At 44.0% G+C, this 7480-nt stretch overlaps 1 non-coding gene across 1 annotated transcript; it reads left to right on the top strand.

The window, feature by feature from the left end:
• Positions 1-1038: 1038 nt before the first annotated feature.
• LOC128772584 (U6 spliceosomal RNA) lies at positions 1039-1144 on the top strand. Its single transcript, XR_008416761.1, has one exon. It is a non-coding gene; the product is annotated as a U6 spliceosomal RNA (small nuclear RNA).
• Positions 1145-7480: the final 6336 nt, after the last annotated feature.

Here is a 7480-nt window from a genome sequence, read left to right as displayed (position 1 = left end):
ACACGTACCATGTCGTCTTTATCCATTCAATCATCAGTGGGCATGTAGATGGTTTCTGTGCCTTGGCTATTGTGACCAGGATTGCAATGAACATGGGAGTGCAGGTATCTCTTTGAGCTCCTGTTTTCATTGTCCTTGGATATATACCCAGAAATGTAAGAGCTGGATCATAGGGTAGTTCGATTTTTTTTTTTTTTTTTGAAGAAACTCCATACTGTTTTCCACAGTGGCTGCACCAATTAAGATTCCCACCAACAGTGCACAAGGGGCCCCTTTTCTCCACATCCTCACCAACACTTGCTATCTCTTGTCTTTTTGAGAATGGCCATTCTGAAACAGGTGTGAGGCAATATCTCACTGTGGTTTTGAGCTGCATTTTCTTGATGACTAGTGATGTCACATACCTGTTGGCCATCTGTATGCCCTTCTTTGAAAAAATGTCTGTTCAGACCCTCTGCCCATTTTTTAATCAGGTTGGTTTTTTGCTATTGAGTTGTATGAATTCTTTATGAATTTTGGAGAGTAACCCCTTATCAGATATATGATTGGCAAATATTTCTCCCATTCCATAGGTTGCCTTGTCATTTTATTTTTGTATATTCCCTCCCTAGCCCTAAAGTCAGCCATGTCTCAAAGAGCCTTGGTTCCTTTCATTGGAGAATGGTATTAGAAACCAAAATCTGGGTGGTGGGTGTGCTCATTGCTACTGAGTTGCTTCTAGGTCCTCTCAGTGGACGCGGCAAGGAAAAATATGTGGGTAAAACAACCTGTATAAATACTCATAGGTATAAATATTTCCGTGTATAGCCATCTGCATCTATATTAAGCCAAATATGAATGCATACTAATGCCTCCAACTCTAAACCTACCCCTCTGAAGCCAGGGCCTACATTTTGAAAGGTCCCTGCAAAGAAGGGGGTGAAGGGACCCAAAGAGAAAAAAGGGAAAGTCAGTGCTGATGAGGATTGGAATAACCCTGCAGAAAATGGAGATGCTCAAATGGACCAGGCCCAGAAAGCTGACAACACCGGAGGTTCCGTGCTGACTTTGGCAGCACATATACTAAAACTGGAATGGTAAGGGAAAATTAGCATGGCCCCTGTGCACGTATGACACTCAAATTTGTGAAAATGCTGGAGGTTTCAAGTGAAACATGTGCATTAAAAAAATTTTTTAGGGGCACCTGGCTGGCTCAACCAGAGGAGCATGCAACTCTTGACCTCCGGATCATGAGTTCGAGCCCCACGCTGGGTGTAGAGATTGCTTAAATAAATAAAACTTAATTCGTTTTAAAATTGTGATAAAATACACATATCTTACCATTTAAGAATTTATATTAACCATTTTTTAAAATGTTTTTACTTATTTTTGAGAGAGAGAGAGCATGTGTGCACAGCTGGGGAGGGGCAGAGAGAGGGGGAGACAGAGGATCTAAAGCAGGTTCTGCACTGACAGTAGAGAGCTCGATGAGGGGTTTGAACTCGTGAACCACGAGATCATGACCCGAGCCAAAATCAAGAGTTGGACGCTCAACTGGCTGAGCCACCCAGGTGCCCCATGACTGGCTTATTTCAATTAGCATGTCCTTAAGGTTCATTCATGTTGTGGCGTGTGTCAGATTTCCTTCCCTTTTAAGGCTGAATAGTATCCATTGTGTGTATATATCACATTTTGTCTATTCATTTATCTGTTGATGGACACCTGGGTTACTTTCACCTCTTGGATGCTGTGAATAATGCTCCTGTGAACATGGGTGTACAAATATCTCTGTCAGATCCTGTTTTCAATCCTTTGGGATACATAATGAAGAAGTGGAATTCCTAAGTCAGATGGTAAATCTATTTTCAACATTTTGAGCAACCACCATACTGTTTTCTACAGCAGCTGCACCATTGTACATTCCTACCAATAGTGCCCAAGAGTTCCAGTATCTCCACGTCCTTGCCAACACTTATTTTCTTGTTTTCTCCCTTCCTTCCTTCCTTCCTACCTTCCTTCCTCTCTCCCTTCCTTTCCTTTCTCTCTTTCCCTCTTTCTTTCTTTTCTTTGTTTTTTGGGTCTAGCGATCCAAATGGGTGCGAGGTAGTATGTTGCGTCAGTTTGATTTGCATTTATCTGATGGTTAATGACGTTGGGCACCTTTTCATGTTTTTGGCCATTTACAGATCTTTAGAGAAATGTCTGTTCAAGCCCTTTGCCCATTTTTGTTTTCTTGTTGAGACTGCTACATTTGACTGGAATGAAATGATATTATATAAAATCACTGGTACAAAGATAAGGCATGTTTCCTAATAAAAATGGGACAAACATGGCTTGAAAATCTCCCCGAGTGTCACAGTGCATATGCCTTGCTCTAGTTTCCTAGAGAGCTGAAGACACAGGGAGCTCTGATTTGCCTTTTTCTTCTGAGTCATCTTGAAAAGAGTGAGGAAGGGGCATTTTTGCTTATTAGGTTCCTCAACTCTTACAGGAATGTAACAGGGGACGAAGAAAGTAACATACTGTTCAGAAGGACATGGGGTTTAGAGAAAAAATAATTGTCTTTTCTTTTAGTGATTTTTCTGACTCCAAAACCCTTTCAGTTTTGGATGGATTCCCTGTCCATGAGGAAATCTAAGGAAAAACTTACGTTTGTATAACTATTATGAGCAAGGAAACTAGAATCCAGACATACAGATATTTATAAGAATGTATTTCAGGAAAGGACTTGACGTTAGATGCCCTTTCCCTCTCTTTTGTAAACTAGGAGATGTACAGTTACTTTAAGAAGAAGTAAGTTTTTTTTTTTTTCCTGATTGCACTCTAGATTATGTCAAAGGGGAAACGTGGAAAATTTAACGCTTTCCTCTCTTTAAATTTTAAAACAGATTGCTTTTCAGGACAATTTTTCTAATCAACATTATATGCAATCCTCCAGATGACAAAAAGTGCAATGTTTACATTCTTCTCAAGAGTTGAACGAATTTCTAAGTCTTGACATAGATGGTATTCCAGCTTTTACTACCGAGCAGAAAGGTATAATTGATTTTCATCAACGATGACTTTTTGGTTCACCTCTTTTGGTTCTCCTCTCCTTCACCGCCACATTGCTAACGACATTGTCCAGGGTCACTGCCCCATTTCCTCCTCTCCACAGTCTCTCCTAAGGCCATTCCAGTCCAGCACACATACTCGGTACTCCCCCCAAACTGCGTTTATCAGGCTCACCTATGACCCGCATGTTGACAGTTCCAACAGATGCCATGAAGGTTAATTTTACATGTCAACTTGACCCAACTAAGGGATGCCCCGGTAGGTAGGAGAATCTTTCTGGGTGGGTCTGTGAGAGCATTTCTGGAAAAGATTAGCATTTGATTCAGTAGACTTGAGTAAAGAGATCCGCCCTCACCAATGTGGGTGGGCATCACGCAGTCCCTTGAGGATTCAAATGGGTCACAAACGCAAAGGTAGGGCAAATTCTCTTTCTCTCTTCTTGAGCTGGGACATCCACCTTTCCTACACTCAGATATCAGAGCTCCTGGTTCTAGGAGCATATACACCAGCAGACTCCAGGGCATACACACCAGCAGCTGCCTGATGCTCAGGCCTTTGGGCTTGGACGGAATCATACCACCTGCTTCTCAAGCCTGCAGATGGCACATCTGGGACATCTCGGCTTCCGTAGCCACGTGCGCCAATTCCTCTAATAAACTCCCTCTTATATACGTATCTACATATATGCTACTGGTCCTGTTTCTCTGGAGAACCATGACTAACACAGATGCTTTTCAACTCCGTTCTAGGGGCGCCTGGGTGGCTTGGTCGGTTAAGCGTCCGACTTCGGCTCAGGTCACGATCTCGAGGTCGGTGAGTTCGAGCCCCGCGTCGGGCTCTGTGCTGACAGCTCAGAGCCTGGAGCCTGTTTCAGGTTCTGTGTCTCCCTCTCTCTGTGACCCTCCCCCGTTCATGCTCTGTCTCTCTCTGTCTCAAAAATAAATAAACGTTAAAAAAAAAAAAAATCTCCGTTCTAGTTTCAGAGTCCTGTCTACCTACCGTTGAGACTGTGTTGGGGAGTAAGAATAGAGTGGGGGACAATTACATAAAATTCCTCTGTTCAAACCCTCCACTGGTTCTGCAGATCACTCACAATAAAAGCTAAAGTCCCCACCGTGGCCTCCAAGGCTCTAAAGATTTGCCCCCTTTTGGGAGACAATTCTCCCCTTCTTGGGGCAGAGTTATTGTTGCCTTTGTTTGGACTGTCTTCTTCAAGGTGTTTATACAAGGAACAGCCTGGGAAGACAGAGTCCGAGCCCGCCACCGCCGCAGGAGACGGATTTAGTATCCCGCGTAACAATGCCTCCCTCTAGGTCAAAGGTCAGGCGGGTGTGCTTGCCGTCCACCAAGATTTGGGTTCTCTAAGCTCTGGGTTCCTCGGCTGTGATGCAAACCCCCTATATGGGCAGCATCCACGTGGGCTGCTCCGTGTCACCCCTGATGGCATTTGAAGTAGGGTTCGTGAGCAAATCACAAAAGACATCCTTGAGACGTCCTCAAGAAAGAATCCTTGAGACGTCTTTGGTGCAAAAAGGTGATTTTATTAAAGCACGGGGACAGGCCCCGTGGGCAGGAAGGGCTGCACTGGGGTTGTGAGGAGCGACTGATTATATACTTTCAAGTTTGTGGATGGGGGGGGGGGGGAGGTATATAAATATAAGTGTCCAAGGAATTTCTGGAAGCTGAAAGAGGGTCTCCTAGGACCCTAAAGATTTAGCTATTGTCGAGATAAGGATGCTTGTAGTTTTTAAGGAAGCATAAACATTACAGCATGAAGGCGGCCGAAAACGTTTGGGCGAATGTTACACGCTGCAGGTCTCCGACATCTATCAAAGGGCTGCAGGCTGTAAGGGAATGTACTTTAAACTGCATTTTTCTTGCCTTTGTTTCTCTCATCAACTCCCAAGGATCTAGCAGGGGCGAGCAGAGAAGACACAAACCTGAAACTCATACTACTTGCTAAGCTGGAGGTAATGAAAGCCTGTGTCTCCGCCAGTAACCCCCAAAATGTGCCGGGCTACCTCGTTAGCCTGCAGGTAAGGTGAAGGCTCAGAACCCTCTTAACTACCTACCCCACACATTCTCTCACCTCACCTCCCGCCGTTCTTTCCCTTGTTACCTTGCCCAGCTACACTGGCCTCCCAGCTGTTCCTGGAACCTTCCGAGCACAGTCCTGCCTCAGGGCCTCTGCTATCAGCCTGGCAACATTTCACCCTCCCCGCCATGTCCTCAGGTTCTGTCCCAATGGCCTTAGTGGGGCCTTCCTCAACGAGTCTTAAAATAGCCTTGCCACCAGTAAACAGGTGCGCTTTTGTCAATCTAATGGGTTTTGAAAATAGCATTTCAGTGAGTTTTAAATGTCTTACCTTCTATTATTTCCCATATCTATATACGCTAGAATATGTCTTATACCTCCATTATTTATCATCCTTAAAGACCCATCTATATTTCCCTGCCAATTGTCTGGTACTATTCTTTGTCTATTTTCTAACAACAGTTAGTCTTTTTCGTATTAATCTCTCACTTGGGATGCAATTATGCCTATTTTCCCCCAACTTGCCATCTGCTGAGTTTATGGTGTCATCGTTCTTGTGTCTGTGCTGTTTTGCCATATGAAACTTTTCTATTTTTCTGTAGTTGACTTTGTCAATCTTTTTTTTTTTTTAAGTGAGAAATTGCAGGTTTATTTTTTAATTTTGACAAAGACATAAAAGACAAAAGACAAAAACAAAAGACAAAACAACCAGGCATATAAGTATAGAAAACCAGGAGAACAAAGTGCAGGGTTAGATGTCTGAAAGCAAGGCTGGGCTCGAACAGACTTCTGGTGAAACACAAGCAAAAGTTTTGCTTAAGTGTCTCAGCAACGTTGAGCCACATTTGAGACACTATGACTGCTCTATACCCCATCTGCAAAAGTCACCAACGTAGGCTTCAAAGCATCTCTCCTGCTTGTTTCGGCAGGATATTTTTTTGGTAACAATCCTGCTTCGTTACGAACTATACTCGTCCACTGTGTTGAGGGCTTCTTGTGTGAAGAAGTGTGAGGAATACAAAGATCGACGTACACGTTTTTTTTTTTTTTTAATTTTTTTTTTTTCAACGTTTTTTATTTATTTTTGGGACAGAGAGAGACAGAGCATGAACGGGGGAGGGGCAGAGAGAGAGGGAGACACAGAATCGGAAACAGGCTCCAGGCTCCGAGCCATCAGCCCAGAGCCTGACGCGGGGCTCGAACTCACGGACCGCGAGATCGTGACCTGGCTGAAGTCGGACGCTTAACCGACTGCGCCAACCAGGCGCCCCGACGTACACGTTTTAAAGTAAGAGAGAACCGGAAGTCTGAAAACAAGTCAGGGATAATCACAGTACTTGTACAAATTAATACGTCCTGAGGCTTAGTATTAGTAAGTGTCTGTATACCACCCCCTTTTATATGCACAATAATCTCAGACAGGGAAAATATTCTGAGCATTTTGTAAGGTAACCCTCTAAGAGTTTTGCATAATGTGCCCTTTTCTTTTCTCTGCTCCACCTTTCTTCTTTGCCAATTCCTAAGGCTGCCAGTGAACATCCTCAGGAATTGCTTAGTGTGTCAGGGTCCCTAAGACACGCCCATCCGGGTTTGAGGACGTGTGGGGGGCATTCACAGGACTCGGCATATCGTTGTACACGCGGCTGTAGCTTATTACAGCAAAGCATACAAAGTACAAGGAAAAGGTGCATGGGGCAAAGCCCAGAGGAAACCAGGCACTAGCTTCCAGGGTCCACTGCCAGTGTTGTCACACAGGATGTGCTCAGTTTCCCCAGCGATGGAGCTGTGACATGTGTGAAATGGCTTCCGTGAGAGCTCACGAGAGATGCAGCGCCCAGGGTTATTACCGTGGGCCAGTCACACAGGTACCTTCCTCCTAACATGTGCCAACATTCTAGACTCCCAAAAGGAAAACAGATGTTCAGCACAAAGCACACCAAACAAACATCTTAGTCACAGTGAGCAACTCTTACCAGTGAGAGGGAAGGGAACCTTGCTGACATCTAAGTTCCCAGATGGCAGCCGAGGACCAAAAAGGTAAGCAGGCCTTTCAAAGGAGAGCACTCTGGTTGGCTGTGTTGTTCTTTTCTGCAACAATTTCAGTGACAATCCCACAGGAACCGTCAATGTACTTCCAGGTTCAAGAAAACTCTTCTAATTCAGAAACAAAACATTAAAAAGAAAAGAGATAATCAAGCCTGCTACCTGAGATATGGCTGATGCCTTCACGTTAATAAATCGTAATCGTTCTATTTGATCTTCCCGAGCTTTACTGAAAAGTGGAATGAAAATAAATGAAAAATGAAGGCAAATTCAGTTTGGACTTGATAAACTTAGAATCTTAGTCCTTCAATATAAAGAGGACTATTTCAGGACTGCTAGCAGCAAAGCTTAGAAATGCCCATGTTATGA

This window comes from Panthera pardus, unplaced genomic scaffold (genome assembly GCF_024362965.1).
Source record: "Panthera pardus isolate Hobbes unplaced genomic scaffold, ASM2436296v1 HiC_scaffold_22, whole genome shotgun sequence".
Classification (NCBI taxonomy): Eukaryota; Metazoa; Chordata; class Mammalia; order Carnivora; family Felidae; genus Panthera; species Panthera pardus.
This window is presented reverse-complemented; position numbering and strand designations above follow the sequence as displayed.